This window comes from Triticum aestivum, chromosome 5A (genome assembly GCF_018294505.1).
Source record: "Triticum aestivum cultivar Chinese Spring chromosome 5A, IWGSC CS RefSeq v2.1, whole genome shotgun sequence".
Lineage (NCBI taxonomy): Eukaryota > Viridiplantae > Streptophyta > Magnoliopsida > Poales > Poaceae > Triticum > Triticum aestivum.
Genome location: NC_057806.1, coordinates 66,142,823 through 66,159,792, shown reverse-complemented (window position 1 = coordinate 66,159,792; position 16,970 = coordinate 66,142,823). Strand labels below are relative to the sequence as shown.

Sequence of the window (16,970 nt, the reverse complement as noted above, 5' to 3'; positions counted from 1 at the left end):
CATGGGGTTCAACATCTCGCCGGCCTTGACTCGCGCACGTCCCGTTCCGCTCAGGGTACATCCTGCCTCAGCAGCCACACCTCTCCCTCCAAGCACAGAGCTTGCTGCCCCACCCCCGTACAATGAACGAGCATGCCAAGGAGAGGAGCTCCATGTGTATGGGAGACCAGCCGCTCCCCAATCTTCAGATCTGACCAACGTGGGAGGAATTGTTGGAGAACAACCAAATCCAAACGCCTCACCGGTGAGCACCATCATTGCCTGAAGCTTGGAGAGTATTACGAATTGCTTGCTATTCATTATTGCCTGAAGCGAGAGAACAATTTAGTTATTTCTCCGGTAATTGATAGTTTTTATATTATATACTTGTGTTTTCTTTACTGTAGTGACCACTGATTATTCACCCACTGATTATTCACCCAGAGTATAATGTTTGTGACTAACACCTATTTATCAACACATGGGATGACCATGTCGTGGGTGAAGAAGTTTGCAATGGATCAACCTTGAAGACACTCGGAACATTTACTTCGAGTGAAGACTCTCGCGGCGCAATTGCCACTGCCCCGACCTCGCCGATTGTTTACCTCGCTGGCTTGACAGCGGCCTTTGTGATTTTGAACATATGTGCTACTCTCCTGGACACCGCCGACTCAGGTCCTACTCTCCTGGACGCCGCCAACTCAGGTGCCATCTCTGCCCAAGATTTTATAATAATTTTTTATGCATCAAGACATTCTTATATCTACATGTAGCTTCTATCAGGTTATATCTACATGTAGCGTTGGAGAATATTATGCTGAATGGGCCATATCGGTCTTTTTCTGCACGCATTATTATATCCTCTTCTTATCTCCCCCGCTTGTGCCACCGGAGAATATCAAGGATGTGGCATCGGCACTGAGCCGCCACTGGTAGGCAAGGGCATGTGGCCTGGCCATGAACGATGAGATTGGGGTCGGCACACACCAAAGCGACACACAGAGGCAGAGTTCTATAAAAAAAAAGAAATCCATCTAATTCTACTTGACAACCTTCCAACACGAGGTAACATCATTTGTGGCATGGGTATATCTTATATCTACTAAATATCACTTCTAGATATTGGTGTTACGTACCAAGTGCATCTATATTGCCAATGCTTCTGCGCTTTTGATAATTAGTCAATATTTTCATGTATTTGTTACAACAGCATGGTGTTAGCAAGCGTATTGTCTTGTGAAAAATTGATGATTGCATCTGCACTTCGTATCTAATTGTGTTATTTCAGAGCTAATATTTTTACTAATTATTCTATTCTTTCCACTTCTTGTATAAACAGACCAGGACCAGTATTCTGAACCTCATACCATTAAGATAATCAGCTAAGTTTTTTTATAGATGCACTAACTGATTGCTAATTTCAGCTTTGTTCTTCATTACTGCAGGGCATATCTGTATTCTAAAGAAAATTCGTACACCTGGTAATTCTTTCTTGACATGGCTATTCCATCGAGGTTTAATCCTATGATACACAACTAATAGTTTGTTGGTATGCATAACTATCTTGCCAAAGGTTTTGCCTCACTTTGTAGTTGAAAGTGTTTGCTGCAATCATTATGAGCATCATGTTTGCCTTTTTGTGGAAAAATAGTGTAGAACTCTTCTTGCTACTATCATCAACTCTCAACGAGTCAGTGATGGACAGGATTATTATTCATGTATTTGAACAATTGATTCAGGGTCTATTCATAGATGCGTTAATTTGTTTTTGTATGACTCCTTTCTTCCATCAATGTTTTTACATCCAAATGAACTGCACTATTCTTATACAGTCAAATTAGAATATTTTGATTTTTTGATGATCACTTAAATAAATGAATATCCACGGTTATCAGGGAGGGAGGGAGAGGGAGAGCGAGATGGAGAGATAGATAGAGAGAGAGAACGCATTTAATATTTGATAGCTTCCCTTAATCACCTCTCTGATGGAGCTGCAGTTTTGCATGTTTAAAATGAATGAGTATGTAAAGATTAGCGACATTTTCTTACAAGCACCTGAAATATTTGCATAAAATGCTTTCCTAGGGCTGGTCAACTCTTTTTATTTCTGTCATAGTACACATGTCTAATACCACAAATTGCCATATGGTTTTCAACGGTACATGAGCTATGAGTTTCCCTATTATTTTAAGAGTTCATAAGTTGGGTTGACTGTGAGACTCTAAATACATGATACATGGTCTTGTACAATTTATATTACTGTCCATCGAAGTGTTTTATACTTGGTATTAAAGTTGCAGGTTATTCCTTTGAATGATCTAAGAAATATATTTGGATTAGGGAAGCATGAAGCACAAGCAATCACCTCAGATATTGAATCTCGAGCATACAGAAATAAGCTTATAAAATCCTTTAGTACTGATTTGGCTGCTGCTCCTAACAAAGCATCATTCCTCCAAAATCTCTGTCAGGAGTTACAGTTTGATCCTGAACTTGCTAGCAAGATGCATAAAGATACCAAGCTGACACTTGTTTTTTGTATTACATCATTAATTTTACAGCATAGTTCTATGTTAGCTCAAAATTTGATCTTGCTCCTGCTAGCAAGATGTGTACCATATTAGCTACAGTTTGAAGGATATAATCCTTTTGTTTCAAGACTGATGGTTAAACATTCCTCCAATGTGAAAGTTATTATTTTCTGTTCAAATTTCTTCGTTACATTCCTTCGGTGTGAAAGTTATTAGTTTCAGTTTGAAGGATATAATTTTAACTATATGTATTTGGCTATCAAACAGCTTTTCTGCTATCCGATTTTGTTTTTGCAAAAGTTGCTTCTGTTCTATATAGGTGTACAGTTTTCATGCTAACTGGAAAGTACTAAAGTACCAAAGTGGATACTAGGGATCAAACCCTAACAAAACTAACATCTTGTTTTGATATGGAGAGGGTGAGAGAGGGAGACGCGAGAAACCCTATCAAACAAGAGGCTATATATATAGTGGAGTAAAAAAAATCTCTCCATAGTTGTGGTTTTAAATAGAATACATGCGTTCCTGGAAAAAAGAAACAAAAACCGGCGTTCCTGGAAAAAAGAAACAAAAACCGGCGGACAATTTTTAACGTACCAAGAAAGAGAACTCGATCAGAAACATGCCCCCGCTTCCAGGTCGCGAGAGTCATCGCGCACACAAACAGACATAGGCATGAATATCCGTGTTGATGTAAAATTCCATCTCCATCTCCATCTCCAATCATATTTGTCCAACTGGCACATTATTTATGTTGTTAATTATATACACAACAATATTAACCTACATCATCTCTTGTTTGCGGGCATCCGGACCGCTGCCACGCCCGCTCCTGACCAACCCGAACCCTCTTCATCATCCGCGCGTGCTTCCCGCCCGAAACGGTCAGTGCCGCATTCATGCCCGGCTAGAGCGGATGCGACCTCTCACTGGCGCCGACATTGAAGTGGCGTGCCAGCCGAGAGAGCGTCGCCCTCGCCGCTTCCCGGTGCACGCGACTGCTTCGCGTTCAAAGGTCGCAATAGCCGGCCACAACACGCATGTAAAAAGTTCTTGGGAGTCCGTGCTACAGCTAGCTGTCCTCCCCCAACTCGCCAATCTCTTCCAGTAGTGCTACTACTTCATGGCGTGATCCATTGACAAGCATACGGGAAAGTTATCATATACTCGGTTTGCGGTGAGTGGCATGCCGAGCGACCGTGTGGGGTGGAGCCGTGGAGGGGGGTGAGACACGAACGCGACATGCGTGATTTAAACATTGGTTTTGCTCGATGGCATGATCAAACGAAACGAAACATTGGTTTCTCTCCGTTTCTATTTTTTCTCCGGAAAAATGGAAACTTCCCACTCCATTTTCATTCCTACTCCAAGGTTGCCCCATTACAACATTCCATCAAATACAAAGGAAAACTAACACGCATACTGATGCATCTCAATGATTCACAGATCATAGCCAATATTTACTTCACAACTAAAGACAAAAGTTGTGAGAGCGTGTACAAAAAATAACTACTGATGGGGTCACTACGACTTAAACCCTAAACCCTAAACATGATTTAATTTCCTGGCTAGGTAGAACCTGTCGAACGAAAGACGGCTGGCACCCTCGGATCGTATGATGCTTTTGTGCAGTTCCACTAAAATCGAGCTGAGCATCCCTGATGGCAAAGATATTGAAGAAGTGTGATTAGAATAATAGTACTGGCACTAGTTCATGAGACATAAACTCATCACAAACAGAAGCCGGTAGAAGTAGAGAAATATCAACATGGAGATGGAGCTACGACAGTGGAGCAAGCCGACTCCAAAAGGAAGATGTACCTGGGACGCCGGGCTGTAGCTAGAAGGGCGGTTGGGACGCGGCATCAGCCCATACCGCGGGAACCCCCGATTGGGACGCACCGACTGTGGTTTTCTCCCTCGCTGATGTCGACCGCGTCTACGCAGAACATCGTTCCCTTCCCCCAGCGGCGGGATCAGGCCAGATTTGTGACCAGCGGTGTCGGGGATATACCCCGCAGCGTAAACCGGCCGGAAGTATAACTCTGCCGGACTAGGCGTTTCATTGGTAAACCGCTAGAGGATTGGCGGTTTACATGATTGGCGGTGTAAATCGGCCGGAAGTTAACCCGGCCGGACTTGGCGGATTATCTGAAGACCCCGCTGACACTTGGCGAGTTACTGGCGACCCGCCTTGACCTGGCGGTTTACAAGCAACCCACCTGGTCATTATGACTCACTGGTGATCCGGCGTGCGGGACAAACAGATGACAAGGCCCAAGACCCAGAAGGCCGGTTCACGTTTAATGGTGGGCCGGTTTAAGAGGAAAGGCAGGAGGAATATTATCTTACAAGAAACTAAGACCTGGACTTGTATCCGGTTTGTATTAGAGATAGACTAGTCCTAATCCTAATAGGACTCTACATGTAACCCGCCCCTTCAACATATATAAGGAGGGGCAGGGCTCCCCAAAAGGGACAAGACTCACAAGTTCCGCAAGTTGGACAAGTTAGGTTTAGACAATAGCTCTCGAAACAGAGCACTCTTGTAACCGTGATCATCATCATCAATATCAATGAAGCAGGATGTAGGCTTTTACCTCCACCGTGAGGGGACGAACCTGGGTAAAACATCGTGTCTCTCGTCCCGCTCAACCCCTCTCAAGCTACCACATAGATGCATTGGCCTCGCGACTAAGTCCTGACACTAAGGACATCTGCCGTGACAATTCCACGACAGTTGGCGCCTACCGTGGGGCCTGCGCACGGTGGTTTTGAGTTCTTGGAGGGCGCTATCTCAGGGATCGAGAAGCTCCGTCCGGCTCAATGAAAAAGTTCCGGTCGGTTTGTTGGAGAGTTCCAGCCGGCTCGCTGAAAAAGTTCCGTCAGGCTCATCGAAACGTTCCGCTGGTTCGTCGGAAATTTCCGGCCGAATCATTGAAAAGTTCCGACCGTCTCGACGAAAGGTTCTGTCTGAATCATCAAAAAGTTCCGATCGCCTCGACGAAAAGTTCAGTCCGAATCGCCGAAGGGTTCTAGCCGCATCGCCGAAAGGTTCTGTCTGAGTCGTCAAAGAGTTCCGACTTCAGTTACAGAAAAGTTCCGAATTATCAAATACTTCTGGATTAGCAAAAAGTTCCGGCCGGATTATCAAGAGGTTCCAGCTCAAAAGGTTCCGGATTATCAAAAGTTCCGGCCGGATTATCAAGAGGTTCCAGCTGAAAAGGTTCCGGATTATCAAAAATTCAGGTTGGATTATCAAGAGGTTCCGGTTCAAAAGTTCCGGATTATCAAAAGTTTCGGCCGGGTTATACAGAGTTTCCAGCTCAAAAGGTTCCGGATTATCAAAAATTCCGGTTGGATTATCAAGAGGTTCCGGTTCAAAAGTTCTGGATTATCAAAAGTTCCGGCTGGATTATCAAGAAACTCCGGTTCCAGAAATTCTGGTTCAAAAAATTCCAGCCAGGTTATGTGGAGACCTCAGGCATTACAAGACACAGAACTAATCAACTCTTTTGTCAAAACAAAAGCAGCACTATGCATTATCCGGCGCCAGCGTCCGGCAAAAAATACCAGGTGCTATCGTTTCTATGTATTTTATCAGTACATGTTAATTCATCCGACAACAATTACTCTGGCCTGTAATATTTTTACGCAGGCAACTATTAAAAGAAAAGGGGTGGTGTTATACCACGGATGCACGTTCGACTGTATCGCGAGGCTTCACGGACAGGGTGTCACGGTCCGGTTTACGTCAACGTACCGGCTGACTCGCCCGTCTGCACCACCTTACAACACCACAGACGACTCGCCCGTCCGCCATGGCCACCGGTTCATGCGTCCACGCCGGCTTACAACATGGAGGACAACTTACTCGGCCGCACCGGCTTACAACGCCGGGCCGACTCATCTGTCTGCTCCTACGGTTAACTCGGCCGTGATTAATTTTAGCATCACTGTGGTGATCATCAACTCGATGGCGGATAATTTCCGGCCTAGCACATCAGGTTATATCCATCTAAAATATATTTTATTAGCACATATTATTTTTGTCAAGGAACAATTTACCTTTGCCTTGGTCTGCAATATTGTTTATGTAGGATAATTGTTCATTGCAAAAGCTATGGCTGTGTCATAGATGTATAAACTCGCGCAACCATTATGAATGCGCTAGTATCTTACCATGCCATCAAGCTCTGTGAATATATGTGCAAACCGCCATTCTGCAGGCCGGTTTACATCAATATGACGTGGCTAATTCGCCCGTCCACGCCGGTTTACAATGCCGCGGCCGACTCATCTGTCTGTGCCGCCTTTGAAAGCCGCGGTCGTCTTTGCTATCCGTCTCTCACGGCCTGGTCTACATCAACATACCAGACCGCACCTGTCTGGAGGAACTGTTTGAGCAAGTCACAGCTTGGGTAGCCCGGTTTTCTTTCAACAAATTGGAGGCAAATTATTATATACTATCAACTGCCGTCTGCACTGATGGTTCAATGGACATGCACACAAATCGCTGCCACTACAGTTTGGTCAACTTCAAATAGCCAGTTGGAAGGAACCATTGGCCGAGTTGCCGACACGGCTCATACGAGATCATTTATAACCCGCCGCAGTCACCTCAACCTTCTGTGGATTCATATCACGTTATCAACACCAATGATATACAAGTTATGCCGGTTTATATCATGGTTAAATCTGGATAATCTCAAGCCAACTCCTCGAGTCACCTTGAGACTTGGGGGCTACAATGATATGACTTAGCAAACGTTGCCGGTTTTCAGTGAAGTCAAGAACCCCAATACGTTGGAGGGAAAGATAACCCGGTCCCGAATTCACATTGTGCTGTCAGAAGATTTCCGGATTAGAAAGTATATGACAGTTACAAAATCCCGGCTCAATGAAGAAGTTTCAGGTCATCAGAAAAGGATTCCGGTTTACAATCCGGTGAAGGAAATATGCCCTAGAGGCAATAATAAAGTTATTATTTATTTCCTTATAATCATGATAAATGTTTATTATTCATGCTAGAATTGTATTAACCGGAAACATAATACATGTGTGAATACATAGACAAACAAAGTGTCACTAGTATGCCTCTACTTGACTAGCTCGTTAATCAAAGATGGTTATGTTTCCTAACCATGAACAATGAGTTGTTATTTGATTAATGAGGTCACATCATTAGTTGAATGATCTGATTGACATGACCCATTCCATTAGCTTAGCACCCGATCGTTTAGTATGTTGCTATTGCTTTCTTCATGACATATACATGTTCCTATAACTATGAGATTATGCAACTCCCGTTTACTAGAGGAACACTTTGGGTACTACCAAATGTCACAACGTAACTGGGTGATTATAAAGGAGTACTACAGGTGTCTCCAATGGTACATGTTGGGTTGGTGTATTTCGAGATTAGGTTTTGTCACTCCGATTGTCGGAGAGGTATCTCTGGGCCCTCTCGGTAATGCACATCACATAAGCCTTGCAAGCATTGCAACTAATGAGTTAGTTGCGAGATGATGTATTACAGAACGAGTAAAGAGACTTGCCAGTAACGAGATTGAACTAGGTATAGGATACCGACGATCGAATCCCGGGCAAGTAACATACCGATGACAAAGGGAACAACATATGTTGTTATGCGGTATGACCGATAAAGATCTTCGTAGAATATGTAGGAGCCAGTATGGGCATCCAGGTCCCGCTATTGGTTATTGACTGGAGACGTGTCTCGGTCATGTCTACATTGTTCTCGAACCTGTAGGGTCCGCACGCTTAAGGTTACGATGACAGTTATATTATGAGTTTATGCATTTTGATGTACCGAAGGTTGTTCGGAGTCCCGGATGTGATCACGGACATGACGAGGAGTCTCGAAATGGTCGAGACGTAAAGATTGATATATTGGAAGCCTATGTTTGGATATCGGAAGTGTTCCGGGTGAAATCGGGATTTTACCGGAATACCGGGAGGGTTACCGGAACCCCCCGGGAGCTATATGGGCCATAGTGGGCCTTAGTGGGAAAGAGAAGGGGCTGCCCTAGATGGGCTGCGCGCCTCCCCCTTCCCCTAGTCCTATTAGGACTAGGAGAGGTGGCCGGCCCCCTCCTCCTCTTTTCCCCCTCCGCGAATCCTATTCCAACTAGGATTGGGGGGGGGGGGAATCCTACTCCCAGAGGGAGTAGGACTCTCCTGCGCCCTCCTCCTTGGCCGGCCAGCCTCCCCCCTATACTCCTTTATATACGGAGGCAGGGGGCACCTCTAGACACACAAGTTGATCCACGTGATCTATTCCTTAGCCGTGTGCGGTGCCCCCTGCCACCATATTCCTCGATAATACTGTAGCAGAGTTTAGGCGAAGCCCTGCTGCTGTAGTGCATCAAGATTGTCACCACGCCGTCGTGCTGACAGAACTCTTCCCCGACACTTTGCTGGATCGGAGTCCGGGGAACGTCATCGAGCTGAACGTGTACTCGAACTCGGAGGTGCCGTAGTTTCGGTGCTTGATCGGTTGGATCGCGAAGACGTACGACTACTTCCTCTGCGTCGTGTCAGCACTTTCGCAGTCGGTCTGCGTTGGGTACGTAGACAACACTCTCCCCTCTTGTTGCTATGAATCACATGATCTTGCGTGTGCGTAGGAATTTTTTTGAAATTACTACGTTCCCCAACAGTGGTATCAGAGCCTAGGTTATTTATGTTGATGTTATATGCACGAGTAGAACACAAGTGAGTTGTGGACGATACAAGTCATACTGCCTACCAGCATGTCATACTTTGGTTACGCGGTATTGTTGGACGAGACGACCCGGACCAACCTTACGCGTACGCTTACGCGAGACCGGTTCCCTCGACGTGCTTTGCACACAGATGGCTTGCGGGCGACTGTCTCTCCAACTTTAGTTGAACCAAGTATGGCTACGCCCGGTCCTTGCGAAGGTTAAAACGGAGTCTATTTGACAAACTATCGTTGTGGTTTTGATGCGTAGGTGAGATTGGTTCTTGCTTAAGCCCGTAGCAGCCACGTAAAACATGCAACAACAAAGTAGAGAACGTCTAACTTGTTTTTGCAGGGCATGTTGTGATGTGATATGGTCAAGGCATGATGCTAAATTTTATTGTATGAGATGATCATGTTTTGTAACCAAGTTATCGGCAACTGGCAGGAGCCCTATGGTTGTCGCTTTATTATATGCAATGCAATCGCGATGTAATGCTTTACTTTATTACTAAACGGTAGTGATAGTCGGGGAAGCATAAGATTGGCGAGACGACAACGATGCTACGATGGAGATCAAGGTGTCGCGCCGGTGACGATGGTGATCATAATGGTGCTTCGGAGATGGAGATCACAAGCACAAGATGATGATGGCCATATCATATCACTTATATTGATTGCATGTGATGTTTATCTTTTTATGCATCTTATCTTGCTTTGATAGACGATAGCATTATAAGATGATCTCTCACTAAATTATCAAGAAGTGTTCTCCCTAAGTATGCACCGTTGCCAAAGTTCGTCGTGCCCAGACACCACGTGATGATCGGGTGTGATAAGCTCTACGTCCATCTACAACAGGTGCAAGCCAGTTTTGCACACGCAGAATACTCAGGTTAAACTTGACGAGCCTAGCATATGCAGATATGGCCTCGGAACACGGAGACCGAAAGGTCGAGCGTGAATCATATAGTAGATATGATCAACATAACGATGTTCACCATTGAAAACTACTCCATCTCACGTGATGATCGGTTATGGTTTAGTTGATTTGGATCACGTAATCACTTAGAAGATTAGAGGGATGTCTATCTAAGTGGGAGTTCTTAAGTAATTTGATTAATTGAACTTAAACTTATCATGAACTTAGTACCTGATAGTATCTTGCTTGTTTATGTTGATTGTAGATAGATGGCTCGTGCTGTTGTTCCGTTGAATTTTAATGCGTTCCTTGAGAAAGCAAAGTTGAAAGATGATGGTAGAAATTACACGGACTGGGTCCGTAACTTGAGGATTATCCTCATTGCTGCTCAGAAGAATTACGTCCTGGAAGCACCGCTGGGTGCCAGGCCTGCTGCTGGAGCAACACCAGATGTTATGAACGTCTGGCAGAGCAAAGCTGATGACTACTCGATAGTTCAGTGTGCCATGCTTTACGGCTTAGAATCGGGACTTCAGCGACGTTTTGAACGTCATGGAGCATATGAGATGTTCCAGGAGTTGAAGTTAATATTTCAAGCAAATGCCCGGATTGAGAGATATGAAGTCTCCAATAAGTTCTATAGCTGCAAGATGGAGGAGAACAGTTCTGTCAGTGAGCATATACTCAAAATGTCTGGGTATAATAATCACTTGATTCAATTGGGAGTTAATCTTCCGGATGATTGCGTCATTGACAGAATTCTCCAATCACTGCCACCAAGCTACAAGAGCTTCGTGATGAACTATAATATGCAAGGGATGAACAAGACTATTCCTGAGCTCTTCGCAATGCTGAAAGCTGCGGAGGTAGAAATCAAGAAGGAGCATCAAGTGTTGATGGTTAACAAGACCACTAGTTTCAAGAAAAAGGGCAAAGGGAAGAACAAGGGGAACTTCAAGAAGAACAGCAAGCAAGTTGCTGCTCAGGAGAAGAAACCCAAGTCTGGACCTAAGCCTGAAACTGAGTGCTTCTACTGCAAGCAGACTGGTCACTGGAAGCGGAACTGCCCCAAGTATTTGGCGGATAAGAAGGATGGCAAGGTGAATAAAGGTATATGTGATATACATGTTATTGATGTGTACCTTACTAGAGCTCGCAGTAGCACCTGGGTATTTGATACTGGTTCTGTTGCTAATATTTGCAACTCGAAACAGGGACTACGGAATAAGCGGGCACTGGCAAAGGACGAGGTGACGATGCGCGTGGGAAACGGTTCCAAAGTCGATGTGATCGCGGTCGGCACGCTACCTCTACATCTATCTTCGGGATTAATATTAGACCTAAATAATTGTTATTTGGTGCCAGCGTTGAGCATGAACATTATATCTGGATCTTGTTTAATGCGAGACGGTTATTCATTAAATCAGAGAATAATGGTTGTTCTATTTATATGAGTAATATCTTTTATGGTCATGCACCCTTGAAGAGTGGTCTATTCTTATTGAATCTCGATAGTAGTAATACACATATTCATAATGTTGAAGCCAAAAGATGCAGAGTTGATAATGAAAGTGCAACTTATTTGTGGCACTGTCGTTTAGGTCATATCAGTGTAAAGCGCATGAAGAAACTCCATACCGATGGACTTTTGGAACCACTTGATTATGAATCACTTGGTACTTGCGAACCGTGCCTCATGGGCAAGATGACTAAAACACCGTTCTCCGGTACTATGGAGAGAGCAACAGATTTGTTGGAAATCATACATACCGATGTATGTGGTCCGATGAATATTGAGGCTCGTGGCGGATATCGTTATTTTCTCACCTTCACAGATGATTTAAGCAGATATAGGTATATCTTCTTAATGAAACATAAGTCTGAAACATTTGAAAAGTTCAAAGAATTTCAGAGTGAAGTTGAAAATCATCGTAACAAGAAAATAAAGTTTCCACGATCTGATCATGGAGGAGAATATTTGAGTTACGAGTTTGGTGTACATTTGAAAAACTATGGAATAGTTTCGCAACTCACGCCACCCGGAACACCACAGCGTAATGGTGTGTCCGAACGTCGTAATCGTACTTTACTAGATATGGTGCGATCTATGATGTCTCTTACAGATTTACCGCTATCGTTTTGGGGTTATGCTTTAGAGACGGCCGCATTCACGTTAAATAGGGCACCATCAAAATCCGTTGAGACGACGCCTTATGAACTGTGGTTTGGCAAGAAACCAAAGTTGTCGTTTCTTAAAGTTTGGGGCTGCGATGCTTATGTGGAAAAGCTTCAACCTGATAAGCTCGAACCCAAATCAGAGAAATGTGTCTTCATAGGATACCCAAAGGAGACTGTTGGGTACACCTTCTATCACAGATCCGAAGGCAAGACATTCGCTGCTAAGAATGGATCCTTTCTAGAGAAGGAGTTTCTCTCGAAAGAAGTGAGTGGGAGGAAAGTAGAACTTGACGAGGTAACTGTACCTGCTCCCTTACTGGAAAGTAGTACATCACATAAAACTGTTTCAGTGACACCTACACCAGTTGGTGAGGAAGCTAATGATAATGATCATGAAACTTCAGATCAAGATACTACTGAACCTCGTAGATCAAACAGAGTAAGATCCGCACCAGAGTGGTACGGTAATCCTGTTCTGGAAGTCATGCTACTAGATCATGATGAACCTACGAACTATGAAGAAGCGATGGTGAGCCCAGATTCCGCAAAGTGGCTTGAAGCCATGAAATCTGAGATGGGATCTGTCGTGGATTTGTCACGGCAGATGTCCTAGCGAAAGGACTTAGTCGTGGAGCCATCTCTACGAGTTTACTTGAAGGGGTTAAAGCGGACACAAAGACACGAGGGTTTTATACTAGTTCGGCCCCTTCAATGAAGGTAAAAGCCTACGTCTAGTTGTGATGGAGTTGATATGATCTTGATGGCTAGGGAGCAAACAAGCTTCGCCTAGGCTCGAGTTGTGGTTGTCTGTCTTGAACCGCCGCCGGGTCGTCCCCTTATATACACGGGTGACGCCCGTCGGTCCATAGAGTCCCAACCGGTTCATACTCGTATCCCGGTTGGTATCTCTCTATTCCTAACTTACAATACAAGTTATACATTATGTCGGTTTACGGCTACAGATTCTAAACCGACCATAGGCCTTGGGCCTTCATCTGCTTTATACCACTAATGAAATTAACCCGGCCCAAGTAGGCCGGTTTACGCCTAGTGGTAATATCCCCAACATTAGGCCCCAGATTGATTTGAACTGGTTCATGTCAATCCTTCACACCATCTTGCGTCTTGGATATCTTTTTTTAATTGGCAAATCTCCATGTTGTCATCATTTTTGGTTGCTGTAAACCGGCATGACGTCATCAGTTTTGGTTACTGTAAACCGGCATGACGTCATTACGAAATTCATAACGCCCTCTTAATGACAGCTCCTGGATTCGCGCGTTTGACCTAGCTCGGTTGCCTTATAAATAAGACCGAAGGGTCATTTCCCTTCTCTTCCCCTTCGTCCCTTCTTCTTCTTCTTCCTCACGTCGCCGGCCTTGGAACTCCGCCACCACCGTCGACCTCTACCTCGTCTCGGGCCGCTGCATCAACCTGAATGTACCAGAGTGTTGCGGCGTCTTTCCGCATCTTCTCCATTCCCGGTAAGTTCTCTCTCCTTCTTAACCTAGATCTGTTCTTAGGGTTCCATGTTCTTGCTATGTTCATCGCGAGTTCATAGCTGTTCTCTGACCTTGAATGCATCTGTGAACTCTTGCTGTGCTTAGTAGCGATCCCCTTTAACATCCGCTTGCTATTTCTCATCCAAGCTCATAAATCTCCCGCACATATTCGCTCAATGGTTCGCTTCTGTTTCCGCCTTAATCTTCGAAATATTTCCTGTTCTTGTGAGCTTGCTGTAGATCCGTGGCTGTAACACGATTTTGTGAAATTTGTTTTTGCATAACTAATCATCCATAGTTTCAATTGCTTCCGATGCTTAAGCCAGGCGGTTTAACTTTACTATAGAGAAAAAATTGCTAAACCGGTATATATGTCATTAGTCCCCTGGTTAAACCGCCAGAATCCATCTGATGCCGCGTTGTAGAAGATCGGTTTATGGGTACTGCCTCCGGTTTACCGTAATTAGCTCAACACCTTTTTATCCGGCATATCCTTGAACCAGATCACCTATTTCTTGTAGATCTCGTCATGGCCAAACAAGTGTACAAGTGCAACTGGGTTCCCTCCCGTGTCACAGAATCACAACTGGCCGATCTAGTCCTGATTGGCGCTTTGGATAGCAAAGATACGATTCACTGGAGGGTTCCTGGAGATGAATGTCCTCCCATGCCCCAGGAAGGAGAGGTCGTAGTCTTTGCAGATCACATGGCCCGGGGCTTCAAACCGCCCGGCTCTAAATTTTATCGGGATGTGCTAGCCAACTTTCAACTCTGTCCACAGGATATTGGCCCCAACTCCGTCACCAATCTATGCCAAGTACTTTCTGAAGTATACCTTCAAGAGGAGCCTTCAATCGAGTTATTTAGGGATCTCTTTCACCTGAACCGCCGTACTGAATTCACTGACGGCCCTAATACCGAACTGGGCGGTATGGCCATTCAGAAAAGGAAAGAAATCACCTATCCCCACGTCAAACTCCATACTCACCCCAAGGAGTGGAACGCAACTTGGTTTTATTGCAAGGATACCTCCCCTGACAATGAAAATCCCTTGCCTGGCTTCCGTCCGGAACGGCTCAGCAACACTCACCCTTTTCCACAAAGGCTAAGCGCCAAGGAGAGAATTAAGTATGCCCCTCAACTATCCAAGCTCCGGGCCTTCATGGCCAATGGTTTAACAGGAATAGACCTTGCACGCTGCTGGATATCATGGAGCATTCTGCCTCTAAGCCGGCGCCCCAATTTGATGTGCGAGTATACTGATAGTGTCGATGACCCACTCCGACACACTAAAATCCAACTCCCTGATGACGAAGTCACATAATCTGTGAAAAAGATGCTGAATGAACCGGAGCACCTCTATGCTCAAACCGGTCTGCCTCCTTACTGCACCACCAACAAACCGTCAGCGGTAATATTTTTAATTGCTCTATTGTTGAACCGGTTACTGTTTTATATGTTTAACATTTAATTACTGCTGATCCAGGGCGATAATCCGTTTTGGAGCAAGAAACTTCCTCAAGACAAAACGGAGAAGGCAGGTCGGCCAACCCGGCCCAAGACCAAGGTTATCAAGAAGCCAGTTCATAAGAGAAAAACCACCGCTTCATCTGACCCAGCCATTGATGATGATGTGGGTAATCCGGATCTTGAGGTAGAACTTGATTCACTTGGCTTGCTTTTTACACGCCTTATTGATGATAATGCTTGTCAGGATGACGCTGAAGCCAGCAATGCGGGTTTCGTTGAGGTAACCATTCTCTCTTCCGATTCAGAAATCTTGCCTTTGCCAAAATTTCGCCGGGCAAACCGGAAAGTTAAATTTTCTCATCCTCTTGCTTATCTGGATTCCCAATTTCTTATGAAGACCCAGCAACACGAAGCTCGCCGCACAACCCGGCACAGTGGCCAGGTAGTTACCTCTGCCAGTTTACCAAACAGTCCGGTTCGAAAACGCCGCTCCGAGGTCTCCGACCTTTTTATTGATTTAAAACATAAAGCGGGTTTCTTCAGTCAACCTCTTAATCCATCTGACTCCGATTATCAGGTTACTTCTCATTCATCGTCTGGTGAATTGTCAGCCACTCAGCTACCACCTCTGAAAACAGTTGCTGGGTAAGTTAAACTGAACATATGCTTCCAGTATACCACATAATGGCTTATGCTTTTTCTTGACTTTTTGTTTTTCTTTCAGGGCTAAACCGAAACCAAGCAAGAAGGCCCGCCTGGATAAAGCGGCTGAAGAAGATATAGCCCCAGAACATGACCAAGAGCCGGATCGTGAAGTGTTTACTTGTGAAGATATCCCCAATGATCCTCCTCTGCAAGGCGACGTTATCCCTGAAGAAGGTCTTATTCATACTCCAGCCTCTGCTGATCCGCCTGCCAGCTCTGTCCAGATTGAGAAATCCCACACTCCCACTGAAAAACCGGCCGCGCCAACCCAAACAAATGAGTCAAAAGATGATGATGTTGTGATTACCGGCGTAGGCCGCTCTGAACCCGGGAATCCTACCACCCTTACCAGGCATACCATCAAAGAGGATTCTTCCGCTTTGAACAAAGGAAAATGGGATGTTGAACTAGAGACATATGCTGCTCTGAGTGCCCAAGATCTTCACTTTGGCTATTTAAACCGGCTTTACACTAGCCGTGACTGTGAAGCTGGCCTGGTCAAAATGATGAGGGATAAATTTGAGGTAACTTACTTTTTTTTCTAGCTGACATTACCTCCATCCTTCTAGCCCCCAAGGGCCGGTTTGTAACGTTGGTCAAACCGGGACTTGATCCTGAACATTTTTGAAAACCGATCGGTATCGCCCGCAAGAACCGGTCTAACTTAACATAAGTAAACCGGAGCTCCAATAGAGAACTGTCCTCAGAACATAGCTTGATCAAATAGCCATTAGCCCCCAAGTGCCAAGTTGAATACTTGTATTGAGCTTGGGACTTTGTAATCTAACAATATACAAAAAATTGAAGGTGCATTAGCCCCAAAGTATCAGGCATATAACTTTGTTATGTGGTTGATACTTCCATTTCTTGGATCGCCTGTGCAAAGCTTAAAATGCCATCTGTATGCAGGCTGAGGTGAAAATCAAGGAGGACCGGATTGCCGATTTGCAAGA

The 16,970-nt window shown here is 44.8% G+C and overlaps 1 long non-coding RNA gene across 2 annotated transcripts; it reads left to right on the top strand.

Moving 5' to 3' along the window:
• The first annotated feature begins 2 nt into the window (after positions 1 to 2).
• LOC123106593 (uncharacterized) lies at positions 3 to 2,630 on the top strand. 2 transcript variants are annotated; one of them, XR_006451407.1, is made up of 3 exons: positions 3 to 244; positions 424 to 687; positions 766 to 2,630. It is a non-coding gene; the product is annotated as an uncharacterized lncRNA (long non-coding RNA). The 2 variants fall into 2 exon arrangements; XR_006451406.1 differs by having other exon boundaries at positions 12 to 244; positions 487 to 687.
• Positions 2,631 to 16,970: the final 14,340 nt, after the last annotated feature.